A 25,596-nucleotide genomic window follows, 5' to 3' on the forward strand; every position below is an offset into this window, starting at 1 on the left:
ATTAGCATTGTGTTGGGAACTCTGTACTTCCCTCACAACATCTAGTTTGAGTGTCTCTCTTCCATTTTGTATAACACTTTAAAATTAGCTATAGAGATTGTTTTTATTAAGATCATTATTATCAGTATGATTTCAGGCTGCTAGCATTAGGATGCTACAGTCAAGTACATCTGTAATATATGGGGGGGGGGGTTCATACATTTGTAAACAAGTTATATTTTACTAGATATAATGAAACACAAACTTATCTGTGAGCCAGTGTTTCAAAAGAAGCCAAAAATCTTCACCCTGACTCAGAGCTAGATTTTCATAGCTCCCATCTGTCTCTTCTATATACAGATGCTACAACCTACTAGGAGCCCTTGTAAGAGGGCAAGTAACACTTCAAGGCAAATAAATCCATCAATAACCCAATATAAGAAAAGTTCAAAACAGCTAAACATCTGATCATTTCTATTGTGTCATGCCAAAACAGGTTTCTAGAAGAGGTGGGTAACAGTGTGTAAATAACTGCTCAGCTAGCCACTTTAATGGGTGATCAGCTTTGTTTTTTGCAGGGAGTAGCTGGATGGAAGTTGAACAGACTCTGTATCCCAGATCTGTCAAGGCACAAGACCCAAGTTTGTTGACTTTTTATTAGCAAACTACCAAGCTCTAAAGTCAATGATATTTTGAACTCCCTTCTCAACAGCTGATGCACAAACAAACGCAACAAAATATTTTTGAACTGTATGCTTGGGCATGAACTGAGGCACGAAAACCACAAGAAAGTGCCTGACTCAAATGTCCTCTAGAGAGAAATCAGCTCAGAAACAGCATACAATATATCTTGACATTCTGCTGTTAGTATAAGGCATGAGTAGTCAACACTTTAACCTAAGAATTGTATTTCATAGCAGGCCCCCCAGTTGTGAAAACAGATTGTTGTTTTTATTATTTTTCTAGATATGTATTCTTGCTGATAGGCTTTCCTGAATGGTACACCTTGTCTGCTTCTTGCTTTCTGCTCATGTCTTACTCTTTATCTAAATTGTGTCCAGGTCTCTGGAGCACTGAGGAAAGATCTGTACAAAGGGTTCAACTAGAATTACAGGACATTTCACCCTTTCAATCTGGTACACACTCTGAAAAGTAAGGAATATAAATCTAACCCTACAACTTTAGATCCGAAAATATCTCACAATAAGAGCTGAATCATATGCTCTGCTGTTCAAGTCAAAATGTAGATAGGATAAGGTTCAAGGATGACATCATGTTGATGGCACCAATGAAGCAGATCAGAAACAAAGCAATTGCACTAATTAAATTGCAGCAAATGTCTTCTGCAAATCAGATGTGAGCAAAAAGGAGAACATGACAAAATGGGATTGTCAATATTTATTTTTATTTTATTTTAACATGTATATCCCACCTCTTTTCGTGGGAGTTCAAGACAGTTTACCAAAAAATGAAAAAAAATCAAACATTTTAAAATTTAAAACATCTTTTCCATTTACAACAACATAAACACAAACATGAAAACAGCAGCAGAAAACAACACAACACCAATGGAAATATTTTAAAAAAATAGAGGCAGATTAAAAGAGCAAGTTAAAATGACATATTAAATGCCTTCTTAAAAAGGAGGAAAATCCAAATCCACAGTTGGGCAATACCTTTATTAAGACCAACCAAAATTCCACAAAATCATGCAAACTCTTGAACTTCCCAGAACTCTTCATGAGGCAAAAGAGAAGGGGATAGGGGAAAAGGAAGGTCTTTAGTAGCTACCAGGAGGTCATTAATGAGGAACTGAAACAGGCCTCTCTTGGAAGGAAGCTCCCAAAGCCTAGGCATAGCCACCAAAAAGGCCACCTTGCTAGTCCCAACTAAGCATATCTCGGGGGTTACTGGAACATACAAAAGAACTTATTTAGAGGACTCCAATAGGGGGGAAGGCTAGAATGGGAGAAGGTGGTCCTTCAGATATCCTGGTCCTAAACCATTCAGGACTTTAAAGGTCATCACCACCACTTTTAATTGTACCAGGAAACAAAAGGAAGCTGGGTCAACTAGGACAAAGGTGGGCAGAAAGTAGATCTCCAGATGTCTTGGATTTCAACTCCCAGCATTTCTGACCATTGGCTATGCTGGCAGGTGCTTCTCGGAGTTGAAGTCCAAAACACCTGAAGCGCTACCTTCTGCCCACCCCTGAACTAGGAGTCACATGCTCCCTGTATAATCCCATTAACAACTGGGATGCTTCAGCAGCAACACCACGCACACATCACGGCCCAACAGCCTCTATGTACAGTACAAACATGAAATGGTACATTAACTAAAAAACTTGACAGACCACACAGCATGCCTACTAGGAATAGGATACTGACTATCCTGCACTAGTTCAGCAGCAGCTGCTGACTGTAACTCTGGTCAGTTAAGTCCTTAACATTTGAGATTTTTTTTAAAGCTAAAAAAATAAGTTAATACTAACCATTTTCAGATTACAGTGAATAGCAGTGTGTTTGAAATACCTATAGCTTTTATTAGGCACTCTAAAACTGGACTTCTAACCAACGTCTCTACAATGTTGTTGTGCTTAAATTCCAAGCCATTACATGTTTTAGATTTAAAATTCTATCATTAAACATGTCCTAAAAGTAGGAGTAAAAAACAAAAACAAAAATTGCACAAGAATCCTGATCAATATTAGGGATGACCATGGAGAATGTCAGGCTGGTAAAAAATTAAGAGTGATTTAAATCACAAATTGAGATGGAACATGAATCTAAGATAAACTTTTACATTTGAATTTGTTCTCATTATGCTTTTCAAAACTAGTTAAGATTTACTGACGTAAAAATATACTTTCTCCACATAACACAGTATTTTATCAATTCTAAGCTTCTAAGGAAAGAAATGTACATTAGAAGTGAGGAGGAAGAATTGGGGGAAATTTATTCCACTTCATGTCTTGAAAGCTCTAATTAAAATTCAATATTGCACTTTACATATGGGTTCTTATATGAAACTCCTGTCATGGCTAAGGCTTAAGGTTAACCAGGTTAATAGAGTCCAATAAAACAGCTCTATTGAATTATACCAAGCCACTGTAATACACCAGACTGCAATCTGCTTCTCCTTTATTCCTGACCACTGCAATAAGATTTAAGCCAACAATGTGTGGTTAGCATCCAAGAACTATTTATGTGTAGGATAGAAACTTTCAAACGCCACCCCTCTTCCCTTGAAGAAAGTGCATATATTTACACCTCAAATATTTCCCTCCAGTCTGCTATTCCCATTGTCACAGTGTTATGTGTTAACAGATCTGTGCACACTTGCCAAGTATCACTCAGTTGAAACAGAGACACTCCCCTCAATATGGATTCATTTTAAGAGGGGGTTTTTAATTTCATTTAGCATCAGCCTCTATCCACAAAGGGTTTTATGAACATCCTTAAATCCAAGCTTTTAAAAAATTCATTTTAAGCCATGCTTGTTTGTGTTAAAAACTTATCTCACTACACACTTATATAAATGCATATTCTACTTTATAGTTATTAAATAAGCCTTAATATTTTTTGTGCTGGCAGTATAATAACTGCTATATGCATTAACCATGGCTGGGGCCTAGCTGATTTATGCCTAGTTACTCAAACACATCATATAACTTTCCTGAGTATCAGCAGTAGACTCCTCCTACATCAAGCCTCTCTCTTCTCCTTTCCCAACATGAACAAGCTGAACTTAGAGGGCTGATCTTCATATTATTTCAGACATTACTACTTGTGTCAAAAGAAAAAGGGAAAACAGTGAGTGTATCTGCTCCCACTATGCACCATGGAACCAAAACAGAAAACCTAACCATTATGGTCTACAATACATAGCTTAACAGTGCAATCCAATACATGTTTACTCAGAAGAAAGTCCCCTTGTGTTCAATGGAACTCACTCCCAGAAGAGGTATTGCAGCCTAAGACATGATAACTGACCTCCATATCAGAAAACGAGAACCAATTCATTCTGTACACTTTGTTTCCCAAAGATTTTCTCTTTCCCTTTTAGAAAAACCCATCTATCTACCTTACACGATCGCTAGAATCCAGACTGCAACCCATCTAGAATAATTTTCAGACTTTCCTCCATTCTCTTTTTAAAAAAGCATTACAAACGTACATACAGCCTTATTCACACTACATATCCCAGTAGTGGGCGGAACTGATTGTACCTAGTGGCCCCACTCCCCATTCATCTGGTACAGCTGAACAGGAATGTAAGGATGGAGCACAATCCCACTTCTGACCAACACATACTAGATACGTTGAATGAGCAGGGTTTACATTGCTCATCAATCTCCTTTGGGGTAATCAGCCTTTGTTAGTCCTGCTTCTGAAGGCCACTTCTTCCATGTTTTAGGGGAATTTGCACATTTATCTTGAAAATATTAAATTCCAGATCCAGTTCTGAAGGCTCACCCCATGATCTATATAGATTACTTGTCCAAGAATATGCAGCAACAAATCTTATGTATGCCAGTCCCAAGTTTACAGAGGGGTCTCAGGGCAAGTCAACTGAGAGCTTGCATGTTGTGACTGTGGGTTCAGTAGGTCATTGGATGTTTGTTGAAGGTAACACCGGACTGTATCAGCATACTTTAAGCTTGCAAGTCAAATTACACATGTACTGACCCACCTCGCAACTCACCTTCAGCAGCTTTGTTATGTTGATAAAACATGGGCTGAGCTGCAAATTAGCTATGCAGTGAGGCAATCACATGACTGTTTCAGCATATGTAGAGTGCTGAACAGAACCACACACCACCTTCTACTGTGCAAATCAGTTCTTGATGAAATGGGAGCTTTTAGAACTGCACTAAGTTCCACCACTGCATGACTCTGAGCTGCTCCATAGAAGCTTTGTATCCCCACTACTGCAACTCATTATACCATCAACTGAGGAACCACAACAGGGAATGGTAAAATAAGGGGTAGTATCCAATGAGACATGAGCACTAACGTAAATCATGCTGCACCAGTGTAAGGTCCAACAGCGATAGCAGGTGCGATGGAATTCCCCGGAAAACCCACCATGTTAGCTAATGCTATTGGCCCCACACTTGAGGTCCCTCATGGTAGTGCAACGGAATTTACATCAGCATTTGGTTGGCATTGGGTGTTGCCCAACCTATGAATCCCACACCTTAGGAAGCTGCAACTGGCACAAAATGACCCTCTAATGTGTCCCGAGAGGCCCTGACATAAGGAAGGTGGAGGCAGCAGCATTTAATTTCTACCATATGAACAGCAATTAGGAAGCCAGCTTGTACCAGGTCAGACTATTTGTCCATCAAACCTGGTAATGTCTACTCTGACTGGTAACAGGCCTCCAGCAACTTAGCCAGAGAACTTTCCCATCACCTACCACCTGATGATGATAGAGCTTCTAACCAAAGATTCTTCTAACCTGGGACCTTCTGCATACAAAGCATACACCTGAGTGACCACCCCTCCCCAAAGAGACCCATCAGCACCTCCTCTTGCCTATTTATCCACGGGGCCGGGGGAGTTTACTGGAGAGGCTAGTTAACCCTTCCTAGCGGGAGACCAGATTTATTTATACCTTTAAAGCCCCTCCCTTCCGCAGTGCTTTTCTTTCTAAAATGACTGAAAGGAGCCAAGCCTGCCAGGAAGCCATGCCCTCTGACCTGGAAGCCTTTACAGTAAATCCCGGGTGTGGTGGGTTAGAATTTCTCAACAAAAGGTACTCTGCACATGCTCAGGGTATTCTTTATTATAAGGTCGCCTGCATCAGAACGCAGCCCCAGCAACACATTTCGGGCTCACACCCGAGCCTAGGTAATTATAGGCCGTTACAACGGGGGAAAGCCCGGCGAGGGAGGGGCGCGTGCCTAAAAGGCTTTCGAGCAATACCGCGACATGTGCTGTCCCGCCAGAACCGGCCGGGCCCGGGAAAGGAGCGGCGGCGAACACAGCGCCGGACGACAGGGGTCCCTGCAGGCCTCGGCCAAGAACCTCCGGGAAGGAGCCGCGCTGGCCAGCAACGCGCGCGCGCGCACAAGCACCGAAAGACGGACACGCAGAGGCGCAGCCAGCGGCCGCCTCTTCCCCCTCGGCGGAGGTAAAGGCGGCCGCGCCAGCAGCCTCCCCCGCCGAGCTCGAGCCCGCCCGTGCCTTCCTCGCCGCACCGAGGCGACCTGCGCTTCGCTACGGTGCGCGCCCACCCCGTGCGCCCCCGGCCGGGTCCGGCCTGCGGTTGCGGAAAGCTGGGCAGGCGGCCGGGCGGGCGGACCGGCCGGCTAGCTAGCTAACTAGGCCCGCTTGTCTTCTCCTCCTCGCCGGCCAGCGCTTCAGACCCGCGGCGCCGAGCGGGCAAGCGTGCCCTGCGTCCTCCCCGCGCACGGAGCCCTCCCCGCCCGCCCAGCTTGGCGCTTCGCGCGGCCCCGACTCTTTACCCCACCCAGAGGGGAAACTCACCTCCTCCTTGTTGGTTCCTCTTGGAGGCTGGCAGGCGCGACGCGCTGGCTTCCCGGCTCCTCCCTCTCGCTCTTCGCCTCGACGCGGAAGGGAGAGCCGGGCGCAGCGGCGGCGGCGGCGGCGGCGGCGGCAGCGACTCCGCTTCTTTCTCTTGCGCGCGCCGCCGCTGTTTGGGGCGCCGCGCAGCGCGTTGCAGACGCCTTACGCGCTTGCCCTGCTTTGCTTCCCCCCCCCCCCCATGGCGCCGTAAAGACTAACACATTTATTCTGACATACGTTTGCGCGGACGATAGTCCTCTTCATCAGATGCAACCTCCCCACCCCTAAAAGGTTAGTAACTAGCCTGGTTCCCTGAGCCTTTCCTAGCCGTGCTTACTCAGAAGTAAGTCCTGTTGGTTTCAATGGAATTTGCTTCCAGGTAACTAAGTATGTTTAGCTTTAAAAAAAAAAAAAAAAAAGTATGGAGACAGGAACTAATGTACTAGAAAAGTCTGTCATGCAGCCTTCCTAACCTGGTGCCCTCCAGGTCCAGGTTAGAAAGATGTTTTGGACTTCAGCTTTTATCAGCATAGCTAAAGGTCAAGAATGCTGGGAGTTGTCCAAAACATCTGGGAGCACCAGCTGAGGAAAGCCGACATGGCATGTTTCAGAACTAAAACTGCATTATTGATCTTTTCGTTTTGCCATTTAGATTTGCCACTTCCCTTGGCCCCATGGATCACAACCTCAGATCATACTGCCCATTTATGAAAGACTATTTAATTTGTTGATCACACTTTGTTTATGAAAGACTACAGAACACATACACAAGTTTTCTCCATATCAGTGAAATGATGTGGGTACCGTGGGAAAGGGGACTCAAAACTTGCCACGCCTTTGGCTCTGTCATCATCACTAATGCATACAAATAGGAAGATGGTGTGTTAGGGACTAACTGAAGGCAAAAGGAGAAGGGGACAGCAGAGGATGAGATGGCTAGATAGCATCACGGATGGAATGAATATGAACTTGAGCACGCTCCGGGAGAGAGCGCAGGACAGGAAGGCCTGGCGTGTTATGGTCCATGGGGTCACGAGTCGGACACAACTGAACGACTGAACAACAACAACAACTGTTTGAACTTGATTAGGGACATTACCTTATACTTCTTTACAGACCAATCTTTATCGTCCCAGCCCCACCACCCAGACCCCGCAAACAACAACCTTCAAAAGCATACCTAACCCTTAAGGACAGATTCATACTTCCCTAGTGTGTAGCACCTGTTGAACTGAATGCCTTAGAGCCTGACTACATGTATGTTTACTTGGAAATTAGTCCCAGGGAAGTGTGAAGAAGACTGCAGCCGTAATGTTTGAAATATTGCTGTAAAGTTATGGATGCATGCGGTAGACCTGTAGGGGCAAGCTAGGCGCCACAGTTGGCTATGGCTGGCCCCAGCGCATGTCCTTGTGAATTTATAGACATCCAACTCGCCTTCAAGCATTGATATTGATAGGGAGAACCAGCAACAAACGTGTGTGGGCAGAAGGTAGATCTCCAGATGTTTTGAACTCCAACTCCCAGAAACCCCTGCCAGCATGGCCAATGGTCAGGAATGCTGAGAGTTGAAATCTAAAAAATGTGAAGATCTACTTTCTGCCCACCACTGCCATAAAACATGTATCAGACCTTTGCGTAAACTTTTAGCTCTACAGAATAGGTATCAATGTCACAATATTCTTGGAGCTCTGTAGAAAAGACATCCTAGCTAGTGAAGAGCCTTCATAAGCTAGGATGGATACTTACAATGCAATCCTATGCATGTTTACTCAGAAGTACGTCCCACTGTGTTCAGTGGGCCTCATATGTCAGGATGGATCGGATTGCTATCACTGGGAACATTTTGGAGATACAGTTTCTATCATCGGGTCTACTGTGAAAAGTGGCTTGCCTCTGCCAAGCTTTTTTCCTATCATGCAGTTATAACACCATTATGATCAGGAGCTCCCGGTAAACCTGTAACATGGATTCTCAGACTTTCTACCTGCAAGGCCCACTTGAAAGTACTGAAAATCAGTGAGGCCCACCAGTCACAAAAATTATTGAGCCCCACCAGGCAGGGGCAGAGCTAGTCATAAAATGGCAGTATATGGAGGCGGTGTTTAACATAATCAGCTAGTAGTTACGGATTTCCTTTGCTATTGAAATATAATCCCTCTTTGAAAATGGCTAAATTCTTTCCCATAGTGATTTCCTTCTGGCAGGAAGTCGCATAGTTCAGCTTTCCTCTTATGAAGTACAGGCATGGGCTCTGGAGGTATCATGACTCAGCCTCGCCATTTTAGGCATAATTTGCTGATCCAGAGGCTCTAACTCAGGGGTGTCAAACCTCTTTCAAGCCAAGGGTTGAGTTCAATTTAGAAAAGCTTTCAGGGGCTGAATTCCTGTGGGGGGGTCAGAGCCAAAATACTAGCATATCTTAGCTTAAAACTCTTACTGCTAATAAGTAAACCTTTGGAAAGTCATTTCAACCTTTTAGAATGGTAAAAAACATGCAAAAGCTGGGAAACGACTAAAATGGTTGGGAAAGGAGGCGTGGCCATCTGCGGAACGCTGAATGGACAGATTGGGACCCCCATATGTGCATGATTTGGCCTGTGAGCATGAGGTTCGACACCCCTGCTCTAAACAAGAGTTTTATATATTTTTCCTCCTCCCCACATGCTTTTCAAAGCTTTTTTTTATTTATTCATGTCCTATTATTTCTTCACACTTAACTTGCACTTCATGCCCATAAACATATACCCATTGTGTATGGGGGAGGTTCCCTGGCTGAGGTGGTTTCCTGATGTTAGTAGCGACGTTGAACAATTGCCTACCCTGGGTGAGAGACAGGGGTTATGGGTTTTCTGTGCTAGAACTGCTTCTTCTGCCCAGGGTGGAAGCCTGTGGTGATTAGAAGTGGATTTCCCTCTGGGTGAGAGAGAGGGGGAGAAGTGTTTGTAACACTCCAGGTGAGTGATCGAGTGTGTATGAAGTAGCAGAAGTAGCTGTGAATGGCTGGGAGATTGTTTATTTTCTATATTGCTGGTGGGTTGATAAGCATGATGTCCTATATGTGATGAGTGGGTGGTTATATCACAAGTTATCATCTGTGATTGTGTCCAGTTGGCTGTAAATAATTGATTGGATGAATGGAGTATGTGAGTTTTGAATGGTTGAGGGTATGTTTGAGTTGTGAGTGGGTGTTGAGGGTGTGTGGGGAGTTCTGGTGTGGCAAGGATGGGCTTAGAAAATATAGGGATCTGTGGAGATGGTGTCTCTATCCCAGTGATTTTGGGCACAAGGAGATATGGCAGGAGGAGGGGGTTGGGACATCAGAGTAGAATAGATCACAGATGTACATACACTCTTCCCTTCTACCCCCCTCTAGCTCTCTTGTGGCAGTGACCTCTCCTGTCTTGCAGTGCTGCTCTTTAATGCCTGGTCGGTCCTCAATAAGACCGCACTCATCCACGACCTAATTGTGGATGAGAAGGCTGATCTGGCATGTATTACTCAGACTGAGTACCCAGCTCTGTCCACCTGGGTACGCAGTGCAGCACCAACATAGGCTGGAGGGCTGTGGGGCAGGGGAATCACCATGGTTTACAGAACTTCCATCTCCCTCACCAGGAAACTAGTCTACCTTGGAGCAGGCCTTGAGGGGCTGCACCTTGGGCCATAGAGACAAATTAGGGATGCTGCTGGTGTACCACCCACCCTGCTGCCCAGTATCCTGCCTGACCAAGTTGGCAGAGGTGGTCTCAAGTGTAGTGTTGGAGGAATGTAGGACGGTGGTTCTGTGTGACTTTAGCTTCTATGCTAAGGCTCTGGCTCTGGACTTCATGGCCTCCATAACAACCATGGGGTGTCTCAGTTTCTCATTAGCCCAACACATGAAGCAGAGCATACCCTTGATTTGGTTTTTGCTCCAAGCTGTGAGATGAGTAATCTGAAAATTGGGAAGGTCCAAGAAACCCCATTTTCATGGTCAGACCATTTCCTGGTGAGATTTGAAGTTACGGTATTACTTCCCTCCTGCAGGGGTGGGGGACCCATTCAGATGGTCCACCCCAGGAGATTGATTGAATTGAATGGATTTCTGAAAGCTCTTAGGGATTTTCCAGTGGAGAAAGGTGGTAATCCACCTGAGGCCCTAATCTTGCTGTGGAACAGTGAGATGTGGAGGGCCATCGACTTGATTGCACCAGAGTGCCCTCTCTGGCACTGTGGAGCTGGCTGTGCTCCCTGGTATACTGGGGAGCTGCGGTCAATAAAACAGGCTGGACGTTGGCTGGAGTGCAAATGGTGTGAGACTCAAAGTGAAGATGATCAAGCATTATCTAGAGCACATAATCATGCCTATTTGTGGTGGTGCGGGCAGCAAAGAAGATGTACTTTGCTTACTCCATTGCATCCTCAAGTAGCTGTCCAGCAGAACTCATTTGGGTGGTCCTGGAGATGTTAACACTCTCCCCAACAAATGGGGCCTTGGTCCCCTCAGGTACCTGCTGTGAGATGTCTCACACCACCATCTGCCCGATTTTGTGGGGTCAGTTTCACTTGCTGTGGCCTGATGACATGGACAAGGTGCTTGCCTGATCACATGCTCTCTTGATCCTTGCCCCTCCTGGCTAATAAAAGCTAGCCAAAGGGGTATGACTGGGTGGGTCCAGGATATGGTAAATGCCTCTCAATGGGAAGGGGCAGTTCTTCCACTCCTTAGGGAGGCAGTAATGCAACCATTCCTGAAGAAGCCCACTCTGGACCCAATAGTATTAGACAACTACCGCCCAGTCGCAAATACCCCTTTCTTAGGGAAGGTACTGGAGAGGGTCATGGCAGAACAGCTGCAGGGACACTTGAAGGATAGTGATTATCTAGACCCACTCTAGTCTGGGTTTTGACCTGGTTACAGGACTGAATCAGCCTTGGTCACCCTGATGGATGACCTTTATTGAGAGAGGGACAGCTAATTCCCTCTATTAATTCTAATAGAACCCTGCTAATTCTCCTCTTGGTACCATTGACCATGGTATCCTCCTGGATCGACTCCATGGGAAGGGCATTGGAGGCACTGTGTTACAGTGGTTCTGGTCTGCAGATTCTGCAGGTTGAAATCAACCTGCGGGGTTGATTTCAGAGTAATATTGAGTGACCATTTGTCTGCCCCTTGGCAATTCAGCTATGGGGTTCTTCAGGGTGCCATCCTGTCCCCAATGATGTTTAACATCTATATGAAGCCAATGGGAGTGGTCATTAGGGGATTTGGAGCCAAGTGCCATCAGTATGCTGATGACACACAGCTCTATCTCCCTATGACATCTGAATCAGGTAAGGCTGTGCAAGTCCTGGATCTGTGCCTAGACACAGTGATAGGCTGGATGAGGACCAATAAACTGACACTGAATCCTGGCAAGACTGAAGCCCTGGGGTGAGTAGTTCCCGAGTCCAGGAGACAGGCTCACTGCCTGTTCTGGACAGGGTTGCACGCCCTCTGAAAGATCAGGTTTGTACTGTGGGGGTACTCCTAGAACCATCACTGTCACTGGAGGCCCAAGTGGCCATGGTGGCTCGGAGTGCCTTTTACCAGCTTCAGGTGGTTCGCCAGCTACAGCCTCTCCTGGACAGGGATAGCTTGGCCACAGTAGTTCAGGCTGTATTAACCTCAAGACTGGATTACTGCAATGTGCTTTATGTGGGGCTGCCCTTAAGGCTGGTCTGGAAGCTGGAGTTAGTGCAGAACTGAGGGAACTGGACTGGCTGCCTATTTGCTACTGGGCCAGGTTTAAGGGTTTGGTACTAATATACAAAGCCTTAAGCAACTTAGGACCAGGATCCTTAGAGAGCACCTTCTCCCTACCAACCTGCCCAATCACTGAGGTCATCAGAGGGCATGCTCCATGTGGTTCCACATGGACCTGTGGCCTGACTGGAGTCCATCTGGAGAAGAGCCTTCAGTGTGGTGGGCCCCTTCCTGTTGAACTCCCTGCCTCTTTAGGTCAGGTAGGCGCCAACACTGCATTGTTTTTGGCATCTGAAAACAGCTCTTTTCCAGGAAGCCTTGCTTGGTTGACCAGCTTCAGCTTTATTGGCACTCTGTTTTTTAAAGAATAATTTTAATATCATGTTTCACTCTTTTTATCTTTTGTTCATTTTATCTCTTGTTCACTGCTCCAGAATCTGTTTAGATGTGGAGTGGTATACAAATGTTGTAAATAAATAAACTGCTAGTTTATTTCATCCCTTCTTCCTGTGGCTTTTACATTTACTTTCCACTGTAACAGCTTACCTCTCACCCCCATCCTCACTATTCCCAGTTTATTATTATTAAACATATTAATCTTTTATCTCTTTCTAATTTACTTCAAAGACCCCTCTGGCCCTTTTCCCTCTGGAGGAAAACCCTTCCCTTTCCTCCTGAAGTTCTCCATCTCCCAGCCACCTTTACTCATTTCCAAAAGCAGCAAGAAAATTACTTGGCTCCACCCTAAATTATACTACTGAAATGAAGAAATATTGGTGTAATAAAGAATGCATTTTTGTGTGAAAGAACTGTAAGCTCATTCAGTTCTGGTATTCAGAATAAATTCCTGGGATCAGAATTCTTTAATTCTAAATGGATGTATTTTGCACTATGCTCCAGTTGGTGAATCTTGGTTCTAGCAAAAAAGAAATACATCCTGCAAGGCTGATGTATCTGTCCATCTCTGGTCTAAGCAAAATTTCTGAAATCCCATCTATAAGTGTACAACTCCTTGAAACGTAGATAGGTGGTCGAACTAGCTCCACTATGGCCCCTCATTAAGGTCTTTCTGCTATTATAAGGTTTTATTTCATGGGCTGGGGTTCTGATTCAAATATGATCTAATTTTCAAAGTCAAACCCAGCACTGGATAATAGGGAACTTAGCATAGTCATGGAGAGATTAATGGGGTATCAAATAAAATCATGGAATATGTAGATTTGTGTGACGAAAATGTTTTAAAATTGGGACCTCCATACTCATCACTGCCCTGCTTAGATGTGTCATCACAGGCTACTCTCCCTGTAGCAAGACTATCTTCATAGCCATTATATGTTGCCCTTGCACAGGGAATGTTCTTTACCTCAAACTGCTAATTGCAGTTGCTAATTTTAAAAAATCCTTGTTTCCAGCAGGCCCAATGCTTTCCTAGTCTAAAGTTTGAGGAAGATGGCCATGAAAATATCATAGAAATCATAGAATCATAGGGTTGGAAGGGGCCTACAAGACCATCAAGTCCAACCCCGTGCTCAGTTCAGGAACCCTGATTCCCAGGCAGTCTCCCATCCAAGCACTAATCAGGGCTGACCCTGCGTAGCTTCCAAGATCAGACAAGATCAGGCGCATTTCTTTTCACAGAGATCAGTTGGCTGGAGCCTGTGACATTTGTGTGAGGGGGCACAAGTCCTTTTGCGGCAACAATCTGATGTCGCTGAAACGTTCCCTTAATCTGTTCTCCTGATCTCTCCAGCAGTCAAACACACATAGCCACTGCCCTACCTGCATCTGATGAAGTGGGCTCTATCCCATGAAAGTTTATGCCACCCCAGAATCAATGTGTTAGTCTTTATCGTGTCACATGATCCTTTGTTATTTGCAGTGATGTAGTGAGTAATGCTCATGAGATCTGCAACTTTGTATGACAATATTTGCCTTGGAATCTCGGTCTTGCTCTTTCATTACTGCCATACCAAACTACTGAGGGAATTGCCGTTTCCACAAGGTCTCTTAATTCAGGGAAAACGTTTTGGGTTGTATGCATTCATTACTGTGGTATCATCAGAAAACAAAATATTAAAACTACTTCAAACTATCCACCCACTTCCCCACCCATCCCTGTCCTTTGGTTTGGGAAAGACGCTTCTTTTTTTAAATTACTTCTCATACTCATGTGCTTCTATGTTGCTGCTATAATCGAGAAGTGGAAGTGCCAAAATATCACAAGACTGGGAGTTCCTACATATTTTTAAGTAGAAGCAGGAAGTATTCAATAATCATATGAGAATAGTAATTTGCATTCACTGTATAGCCCTTGGCAACTGTTCATCCCAAAACTGATAAGCTTTCTCTATACTATTTACCCCACTGGAAAATTGTACATTAGACACCATCCAGAGAAATTGTAGCATACTTTTGCCCAGTTAAAATAAGGGTGGGCTGATGCATATAGCTCTTTTCAGTGTCTCTAATTTGAGCAGATTGTGCCCACTAAATAAAATTTTCTGTATGTTTGACACTATTCTGGCCATTATTCCTCAGAGTGCCCTGTGAGTCAACCAAATAAATATCTTTTTGCAACGCTTACTAATGGTAAAGTGGTACAAGACAGGTAAAATCTCAGTGAAATGTATATTACTATTTTTAAATAGCCTTTGACTGTGTTTTTCATTCATTTCCATTATTTGGTTTTATCAGAAATGTTTGTTAATTTTTAATTTCCCATTTGATGCACCTTCTGCCTTCTGTTCAGGGGCCTAATAGCTACAGCTCCCATGAAAATTCAACTTTGGATATTCAAGTGAGAACAGTTTGTGGCCATAAGCTTCTCTTGGGGTCCTGTGGATACAATACCATTTTCTAATTGGCCATCAGGCTGTAGACAGATATTGTAACAGTTTCTTTAGAATATTTTTCTACTTCTGTTAATTTGCATACCAATGAAATAAAAAAGGCACTTCCTGCCAGTAATTAGTTGGACCCTGAATTCAAAGAAAGCAAAAGGCTACGGCATTATGGCAGAGGGATGGTACCAAGGAAGCTGCAGAATGGAATCACTCCTCTTGCACTCAGAAAGTGCTTTTGATTTAGAGTTTTAGGTTGGCAACATTTTACCACTGTGTGACAGGGATTAACTATTTTCCTGGTCTAATAAGTTTCCCTCTAATGAGTACTTTCTTACTTTTTCCATAGCAAACCACCGGATCTGTCCTAGATCCAGCCATGCTGCTCTGACGTGGGTGTTCTCCCCTAAAGAGCAACGGTGAAGGGGAGTGAGACAGAGTAAAGTATAGGAATTCAATTATTTCTTGGCCTAATGCGGCATGTTGAGCATTTCAACCATAACAAGGCACCCAGACTTGAGGCTTCAGTCACTTAAGCGATCTATGATGTGACAGGTCACATCATCTAACCTCCCTCATGTTGGTTCTGAATGTCTCTCACCATTACTTTCTCCTCCTTCTGTTTTCCCTTCTTGCTATTCCTGATGCTATTGGTTGATCTGTTTTGATGTTATACAGCAGGCCTATATTGGCAGGGGAATCATGGCCCTTCTGACTACCATTGGCTTAGCTGCTCTGATGTCACACAGGTTGGGCTTAGATAGAGAACTGGTTCAAACGTAATACCAATTCATGGGTTGCTTAACCCATGAATTGGCCAGGCTGTGCTGGACAAAAAAACCCAGAGTTTTAACCTAACAACAAACCATGGGTTAAAACACTGGGTTATTTGTCCCTCAACAACCCAGAGTTCATGCCATCCCACTTTTCCTTCCCAATCAGAAAGAAAACTGAGTGGCTCACTTTTCTATGAAAAAGAGGGGATGCCGACTTGGGAAGGGGCGCACTACTAGGAGGACGCCTCCAAGGATCTGGTGCACCTTTAAAATCCTGGGCATCCCCTTGCAAAGTCATAATAGGAAGAGCTTTTCCCTTTCTATTTAGAAAAATTTCTTCATGGTGCTATAGCACTATTCCAATGAAGTGACTGACAGCTGCTGGGGACATCGTGGTCCTCTTTAGTCCCCTACACTGTACTGATTGTACCTAATATTTTCACTGCTTTCCCAATCTGTCAATGATTTGGTCAGTTTCATCCCTGCTCTCCTCAGCTGCTTTTCCTCCTTTAAAAAAAAAAAAAAATCTTCATGATGTTATAGCAGTACTGAAATAACAACAACAACAACAACATAAAAGTCCATTTGCACAAATGGCCGGAAGATGGAAAAAAGTTTTTGAGGCAGGGAACCAGCGACAGAGACTGCAAAGTGCCATTTGGGCACCGTTAGAGAGGCTGCCACTGGTGAAGGAAGCTTGAGGCGACTTGGCTACAATCTTGGTGAGTGACTTGCTTGCCACTTCCCTCAACCCATGATGGGTTGGGTGTCCCGGGTTTGGACAACGCACCAACCCATCGTGGGTAAAAAAAATAAAAAAAAACAGAACAAACCATTGGTTGTTGCCATGGCTTGCTTCAAAAAATTTACCCACCCCATGGGAAGCTGTCCAGGTCCAGACAACATGCAGACCCATTGTGGGTTGTTCCAGACAGTGACCCATGATGTGTTGGCCCTAATGCTTCAAGGGCTATTAGGCTGAGAAACATTCTGTATAAAATTATAACCCTTCATCTATGCCCTATGAGTGTCAACTTGCAGATGTAGGTCAGTAGCAGTGTTGAAGTATTTTGCCAGAAAGCGATGGATAATACTTGATGCTTATAAGAAAAAAAAAGTTCTGTAGTGTCTGGTTTGTAATAAGCTATGGATCCTTTTGGTATGGATCAGGCTTCAATTTCCATCTCAAATAGCAAAGAGAAAGAACTTGTCCCCAGATACAAACATACCTTTATAAAATATATGAACTCCAGTTACAAGTAGGTAGTTGAAGTTGTTCATATCTCCACAGCGTTTCAACAGTAATGTGTGAAAGTACTTTGGAAATGATGGAATATGAAAAATAATGATGATGTTGCCAGATTAGTTGTAAATCGTCTCTACCTGACCAAGGAATTTATGGAAACTGTATTGAAGTCTCCATAAATAGTGGCTATCTTCCTAAAAACATATGCACCATCACGGGAATGGATGTTATAACTAGATGTCTCTCATGGGATAAAGTTTGTATCAGGGAATGGAGTGTAGAAAACTCAGGGTAAAGTCTGGTAGTCTCCTTTCCTCAGAAAAGTTAGTGATAGTCACCAACATTGAGACGCTGGTTGATCATTGTACCCATAGGGCTTCTTCACACAGAGCTTTTATCATGCTATTGAGACTGATTGCCCACGGAAGTTTGCAGATTCTTTAGATGATGTTGTCAACCTCCAGGATGTCTCCTGCACTAAATGACCTTTATTCCATTTGTAAAAAGGTCAGAGATAATGAGCTATCAAATTACAGCGCCTGAGATCTGCTTGAGTTCCCTCCATGAAAAGAAAACTCGCAATAAGAGGATCTAGACCACAGCACCATCTAGCGGCTCAGTAATGAAAAATATGGACGACTCAGCTAAGGGGGGAAAGGAGGGGGAAAGGAAGCGCATGTAAGGGGAGTCCATCGTGATCCTGCATTTAAAATGGAAGCAGAAGGCCCTGTTTTAAATGTGGGATTTTAGGCTGGTGTAGAGATGCTCATAGTATTCTAAAACATAATGACATGACTTATATTCTGTAGAGTGGTGAAGCTCTGGGAGAATAACTGCTCCTTTCAAAATTAGGAACATCCAGTAACCCTAAAGGAGAACAACATAGTCATTCACCTCTAGATATTAAGGCCACATTCAGATAGATGTACAGTCTAGTTGGTCAACTATCATGTCACAGATCATCACAGTACTGGATGTTTTGAGGGACAGAAATACAAGATAAAAATCAATTCTGGAATTGCTTTTTATCGTGTGTGTGTGTGTATATCTGTTCACTCTAAGCTTCTGTCAGTAAGAGGTGTGTGGAGATCCTGAGAATAAAGATGCATTTGAGGATAGCCTTTATAATGCATCATGCTATTGTGTGCTATAAGTCAACGTGCATTCCATGAAAAAATGTTTTTGTTGTTGCTTGAAACCTAATTCCAGTTTTACTTCTTGTATTCTGGAAAATATTAAATAATACTATTCAATTTTCAGTTTCCACACAATTTGTGCTATGATATATCTGTCAGTTATCTGCTCTCTGAACTGAAAGGTCTTGCAGAAGTTTTAAAAATACATTTTCATACCTTTTAATCACTTGTGCTGCCTGCCCTCCTTGTTAATTCTCTCAGGGCTAATTTAAGCATTATGCACAAAGAACACTGAGGGGGGAAAATGTGCCTTGTCACAGAACTTCAACCCCCATTGTAATATTTAAACAAATTAAAATATGATACCATGCAGAATTATCCCTGGTAATGGTGGTACTGGCATGCAGACATTCATAGGATCCTAAGAAGCTGCCTTGTACAGAATCAGACCGTTGGTCCATCTAGCTTAGTATTGTCAACACTGACTGGAAGTGGCACTCCAGGGTTTTAGGCAGGATCCTTTCGTAGCCCTAACTGAAGATGCCAGGGATTGAATGTGGGACTTATTGGCCTGCAGCAAATTGTGGGTTAATTATTACTGTGAGTGCTGGGTGCGTTCCACAGCCATTTTGAATATTCAACCCCTGATCAGGCCAATCAGGAGTTGCCATGTGACATCCAAACCCGGACAGTATAGATTAATCATGGGTGAACAACCCACAGTTAACCTACAATTAATAGTTAGGTTAACTGTGGGTTGTTTAACCCATGATTAACCTGTTCTGTCTGGGTTTGGACGTCTCATAGCAACTCCCCATCAGCCCAATCAGGGGTTGAATATTCAAAAAGGCTGTGGAACACGCCCTGTTTTAATTAATCCATGATTTGCCACATTACATGTGAATGGCCCCTCTGCATGCAAAGCATGTCCTCTACTGCTGAGCTACAGCCCTTCTTCTTTGAACTGTGCATGCCCGGGACAATACATGCAATGTGGAACTTTTAAATGTGACACCCTTTGTGTGGAGCACCACAAAGCAGAAAGGCTTTGGGGCACCTTTACATGGTGGCTGTAACATTTTAATTTGGCCTCAGTTCTGCTTTTTCATTTCAAGATAGGACAGTAGGGGTTGTACACAACTTAATATGTCAGCACACCATGACCATACATTGTAGTATTACGGTATGTGCTGTGTTACCTTCAATTTGTTCTTCCAAGTTTTAATCTCTAACTGGATGATTAATCAACTAAAGCTTTAGTCACAGATGTAAGTCTGCACCGTGATTCATCAGTGGGGTTGTGACTGAAAAGGACACCATCATACAGGCAGCACACGTGGGGCAGCAAGCCTCCTTCCCTTGCGTCAGATTTGATGAAGAAATGTAAAGATGAGCTTCCACTTCGTATCCAGAGGTAGCAGCAATTTTGCTCCATTTTCCAAGAGAAATCCCTTGTGGTTTTGTTTAGCGATAAGACTCATAGGAAACAAGCTGATACGCCTTCCAATAGTGGCAGGATTTGAATTTGTTTAACTTTTAAAAGCCAAGTTGACTTTCATGTGTTATTGTATTAGGGAATATTTCACACATAAGACAAATACTGTCCTTCCGTCAGTATCCACAAAAAGGTAGCTGTACATAGGTGAAGGATTTTTTTTTTCAGAATGTAAATCTAGATATATATATAATTTATTAAGACTGCAATCCTATACACATTTACCTGGGAGTAAGTCCTATTGAAGTCAGTGAGGCTTTTGTCTGAGAAGGCATGTATAGGAAGGAGTACAGCTTACATCAATTAAGTTAGAAGGTTATATTTAATTGTAATTGATATTTATATTCAACTATGATCAGTCAGTTGAATAATCACCTAACATGATCCGCTAAATGATTGATCAGCAAAAAAAATCACTTGGCAACCCTACTTTCTATTGTGACTGTCACCTTATTAAATAAATGTTAGTCAATTAATCTATGAGTTTTAGGGAGCAACCCTATGTCCCCTCAGACAGCGTCTGGATCATTCAGCTCCGACCTCAGAGCCCAGAAACTGCACTTCCTTCTCCCAGGGCGGTTCTGGCTACATTGCCATGCTTGGAAACAGAGCAGAGAGAGAGGAAAAGTGGGCGTTCATGGGGCAGGGAAGAGACTGGGCCTGCGGCCATATGACTTTTCCTATGGCTGCCCCAGCCTCCTTCCCCCCCCCTCCAAAGTGCTGCTGCTTAGGCGAGTGAAATCAACCATCTAGCAGAAATGCAGGGCAACTAGCCTCCAAGTTCGGAGGCTGGTAACTATCCTCATTGGATTGCACCGTTAGTCAGTTAGGGAGCAATCCTGTGCACGCTGAGACAGAAAAATCTAAAATTCCCAGCATGCCCCAGCCACTCATGGGCTGGGGCATGCTGGGAGTTGTGGGACTTTGTCCTGCCTGAACATGCATAGGATTGCTCCCTAAATGGATTAAGGAAGCTCCCTGGGAGGGTGGCTGAAGGGTGATAGGATGGGGCAGAAGTATTGCTCTGCCAGTGTAGAGGGCAGCCCACTAATGGGACAGCATGTCCCCCTCTGGAGGTCCCTCCAGTGTAGCTGTTGAAAGCTCCACAACTGTTGCTGTCCCGCCAGCAGTTTTCTGTCAGCAGTGTGGGCTGAAACTGGGCCTTCCAGGGGCGTATAAGGGGAGGCTGTGGAGCCACAGGATCCTAAACCTCCTTGGGCAGTACCCAACTATGTCATTCCACAGCGTCATTCTAATGGAAACTAGGTTCTGAACTATGTGAAAGAGAAGAATCCAACTGGAGATATGTTTGCGCAGGCGCAGTTGCACAAGTGGTTGTGCATTCCGCTTGTGCAATCTGTTGTGCATTCCGCTTGTGCAGCCTGTTGTGCAGCCCCTTGTGCAACTGCTTGCACAACTGATTGTGAAGCCACTTGCGCAACAGAAAGATTCAGCAGAGCTCCGCTAGCGCTATTTGAGTTTGTGGAATGACACCATTGGATACTGCCCCTTGTTGCCCCATCAGGCCCTGAAACTGCCAGGCCTGGAGCTAGTATAGTTAATTTCTTCCTGTTATGATCCATTGGAGGGAGAAACAAAATACAAAAATAGAGCCATCCCCCCGTCCACCTCCTGCCCTGACCATGGCAAGCTGACAGGACTTGGATGTGGCGCAGATGCTCTGCCATGGAATTTCACCACCGCCACTAACATAGAATTACTCTGCCAATCTGTATAAGTTTTCATAGAAGAAATATTTCTAAAGGAAAAGTATACTTTGTAGATGATGCACATCTGTCACAGCAGGCATTCTGCTAGAAGAGGCATTCTCCCTTCTCTCATACAAGAGAGAACAACCCTTTTAAGATGGCACTTGCATTCTGCATTGCTTAAATGAATACTTATATTGATTTAAAAAGAAAAATCTACTGCCTGATCAATTGGGAGCAACTTTTTAGTCATTCAAAATGCTTAATAGATACTCTAAAGATTAATTGAGGAATTGTTTTTAAAAAGAAATTATACCACCCCTCTTCCTTTTTGGATGCCAAGGCAGCATGCAATAAATAATAACAAAAATACAATAAAGCATTGAATAAAAGCCATACAACTTAAGTTCCAGAAGATTAAAATGCTGCAGTAAACAAAAAGGTGTTTTTTCCTGGCATTGAAAAGACTATAAAGTTGGTTTCATGCGCACTTGTATAGGGAGAATACCCCATAGACTTGGAAACTAATCCATCCAAGGGCAGTATGATTCTTCTTTATGACAAAGCCAGGGATTCGGTGGGCGCTTGGAGGAGCCGTTCCTCCAAGTGCTGGCTGAGCTCTTTTCTCCATGCAAAGAGCTCTGTGCCACTCTCTGCATGGAGAGACGCCAAAAGGGTGGGGGCAGGACAGGATGAGGTCCTGGTGGGGAGCGGAGACCCACCCCCCTGATGTTATCCAGTCCAGATGGGCAATCTGGCCCCAGACCCCAACAAGTTTGGCCATGCTGGTGTAGCCCAATCGCCTCATTTTGTCTGGTCTTGCTGTAACTTCAGTCTTCCACTTCTGCAGATGAGAAAAGATGGTAGTCATGCAACCTTTCAGTACGTAAATGTAGGTCTGTCAATCTCAAGGGCTATTATAATAGCTCTTCTAGTACAATCAGTAAAAAAACCCCACCTAAACATAATCTCTTCCCAGGATATTACTTGTAACAATTTTCTGCTTGTTTCCAATTAGTGTTACCAGTTCAAGATCGGACAACCAGAAATGCCTGATCTCTGGTGATCTGATTCATAAGCTCATGAAAATGGAAGATACAGTTATTAATGAACCACTGACGTATTTACCTATTTATATATATAATATGTATGTAATATATATAATACCTGACGGAGCGCCTCTCCAGAAATGAACCTACCCGTACACTACGCTCAACATCTAAGGTCCTCCTCCAGCTGTCTACTCCAAGGGAAGCTCAGAAGACAGCAACAAGGGAGAGGGCCCTCTCAGTGGTGGCCCTCCAATTATGGAATTATCTCCTCAATGAGGCCCACCTGGCACCAACATTGTTCTGTTTTCAGCACCAGGTTAAGACTTTCTCCCAGGCATTTGGCAGCATATGATAAGTTTTAATCGATCCTGGATTGTCTTATGATTGTTTGCTTGAGATTGCTCATCTGAAATTGTTTTAGATATATGTTCTCTTGTGTATATTGTCTGTTCGTGTGTTTTTTATGTAAATGGTTTTTAATCTCTGTATACTGTATTTTTAATGTTTTTAATCTTTGTAAACCACCCAGAGAGCTTTGGCTATTGGGCAATATAGAAATGTAAACAACAACAATAACTATCAGTAATTTAATTACCAATGAAATCTGTCTCATGGGTCTTCATTGAGGAATTGATATTTCATAGAATCATAGTAGGGTTGGAAGGGGCCTACAAGGCCATCGAGTCCAACCCCCTACTCAATACAGGAATCCAACTCAGAGCATCCCTGACAGATGGCTGTCCAGCCTCGTCTTGAATGCCTCCAGTGTGGGAGAGCCCACCACCTCCCTAGGGAATTGGTTCCATTGTCGTATTGCTCTAACAGTCAGGAAGTTTCTCCTGATGTTCAGCCAGAATCTGGCTTCCTGTCACTGGAGCCCATGATTCTGTGTCCTGCACTCTGGGATGATCGAGAAGAGATCCTGGCCTTCCTCTCTGTGACAACCTTTCAAGTACTTGAAGAGCGCTATCCTATCTCCCCTCAGTCTTCTCAAGGCTAAACATGCCCAGTTCTTTCAGTGTCTCTTCATAGGGCTTTGTTTCCAGTCCCCTGATCATCTTTGTTGCCCTCCTCTGACCCCTCTCCAGTTTGTCTGCATCCTTCTTAAAATGTGGTGCCCAGAACTGGACACAGTACTCCAGATGAGGCCTAACCAGTGCTGAGTGGAGGGGAACTAGTACTTCCTGGGATTTGGAAGCTATGCTTCTATTAACGCAGCTCAAAATAGCATTTGCCTTTTTTGCAGCCACATCACATTTTTGGCTTGTGATCTACAACAATTCCAAGATCCTTCTCGCTTGTACTGTTGTTGAGCCACATATCCTCCATCTTGTAACTGTGCCTTTGGTTTCTTTTTCCTAGGTGCAGAACTTGGCATTTATCCCTATTAAATGTCATTCTGTTGTTTTCTGCCCAGCACTCTAGATCCCATTGATAAGCACTCTTTGAGTCCGATTCTGTAGCCAACTGTGGATCCACCGGATCGTTGTTTCATCTAGCCCACTTCGAGCTAGTTTGCTCATCAGGATATCATAGGGCACTTTGTCAAAAGCTTTGCTGAAGTCGAGGTATATCATGCCCACAGCATTCCCACAGTCAACAAGAGAGGTTACTTGATCAAAAAATGAGATCAGATTCGTCTGGCAGGATTTGTTCTTGACAAATCCATGTTGGCTTCGAGTCATCACTGCATTGTTTCAAGGTGCTTACACATGGATTGCTTTATAATCTGCTCCAGAATTTTCCCAGGGATTGATGTCAGACTGGCTGGTCTGTAGTTCCCAGGTTCCTCCTTTTTGCTCATTGTGAAGATAGGGTCATCAGCCCTACTCCAGTCATCTGGCACTTCCCCCGTCCTCCATGATTTCTCAAACAGAATAGACAGCGGTTCTGAGAGTTCTTCTGCCAGTTCCTTTATTACTCTAGGAAGCAGTTCATCTGGCCCTGGAGATTTGAACTCATTCAAAGGAATTAGGTGTTCCGTATGCCTATCGATCTCAAGCTGCAATCCTGCCCCTTCAGCCTGTACTTCGCCTTTGGCAGGGGGTCATAGACCCCCTTTTGGGAGAAGACTGAGCCAAAGTAGGAATTGAGCACTTCTGCCTTGTCTTTGTCATCTGTTATCATTTCGCCGATCTTGAAAACAAGCAGAAAATTGTTACAAGTAATATCCTGGGAAGAGATGATGTTTAGGTGGGGTTTTTTTACTGATTGTGCTAGAAGAGCTATTATAATAGCCTTTGAGATTGACAGACCTACATTTATGTACTGAAAGGTTGCATGACAAGTTACAGCAAGACCAGACAAAATGAGGCGATTGGGCTACACCAGCATGGCCAAACTTGTTGGGGTCTGGGGCCAGATTGCCCATCTGGACTGGATAACATCAGGGGGGTGGGTCTCCGCTCCCCACCAGGACCTCATCCTGTCCTGCCCCCACCCTTTTGGCGTATCTCCATGCAGAGAGCGGCACAGAGCTCTTTGCATGGAGAAAAGAGCTCAGCCAGCACTTGGAGGAACGGCTCCTCCAAGCGCCCACCAAATCCCTGGCTTTGTCATAAAGAAGGATCACTCTGCCCTTGGATAGACCCCCTTTCCCAAATACCACTTCCATACAATTTAGAAGGACATAAATAATTGTCAGGTACAAAACGTTGCGTAAGATATTGTTATGCCAGGGGTGGGGGTGGGGCCTTTGATCCTCCAATGATCCTCCTTTGATTCGACAGATGTTGTCAAACTCTAACTCCCATCAACCTCAGCCAGAATAACCAATAGTCAGGGATGATGGGGGCTGTAGTCCAATAACATCTGGAGGCCTACAGGTTTTCTACCCCTGCCTTATGCACATACTTAGATCCAAACTACACTTTCTTTTGAAGATGTAGCTAGCAGCTATATCTTTCTTACTCCATAGCAAGTGCAGAGAGCCCAGTCTGGTTTGGGACCACAGCTTGGGAGTGGGTGGAGGAGCTTTAACCCATTACCCTCCTGATCCCCAATCAGAATTGGGGGCCTGCATCTGTAATTTTCATTACCAAAAATGTGATCCTTTCGTTGCTAAAAAGTGATCCTTTAGAGTGAGTAAAAAAGAAA

At 44.0% G+C, this 25,596-nt stretch overlaps 1 protein-coding gene across 27 annotated transcripts in view; it reads right to left on the minus strand.

Annotated features, from left to right (window-relative positions):
• QTMAN (queuosine-tRNA mannosyltransferase) overlaps positions 1 to 7,665 on the minus strand; it is a 294,835-nt gene extending 287,170 nt beyond the window's left edge. For 23 of the 27 annotated variants that reach the window (XM_084809886.1, XM_084809792.1, XM_084809833.1 and 20 more), the window contains exon 1: positions 6,477 to 6,567. The gene's annotated coding sequence lies outside the window, so the exon portion shown is untranslated. Of the gene's footprint in view, positions 1 to 6,476 lie in introns of all 27 variants that reach the window. The other 4 variants (XM_084809878.1, XM_084809812.1, XM_084809932.1 and 1 more) reach the window with 3 other exon arrangements.
• Between the last annotated feature and the right edge of the window lie 17,931 nt (positions 7,666 to 25,596).

The sequence above is a fragment of the Heloderma suspectum genome, chromosome 1 (genome assembly GCF_057233095.1).
Source record: "Heloderma suspectum isolate Gila_16-S chromosome 1, 16-S_ref, whole genome shotgun sequence".
NCBI lineage: Eukaryota > Metazoa > Chordata > Lepidosauria > Squamata > Helodermatidae > Heloderma > Heloderma suspectum.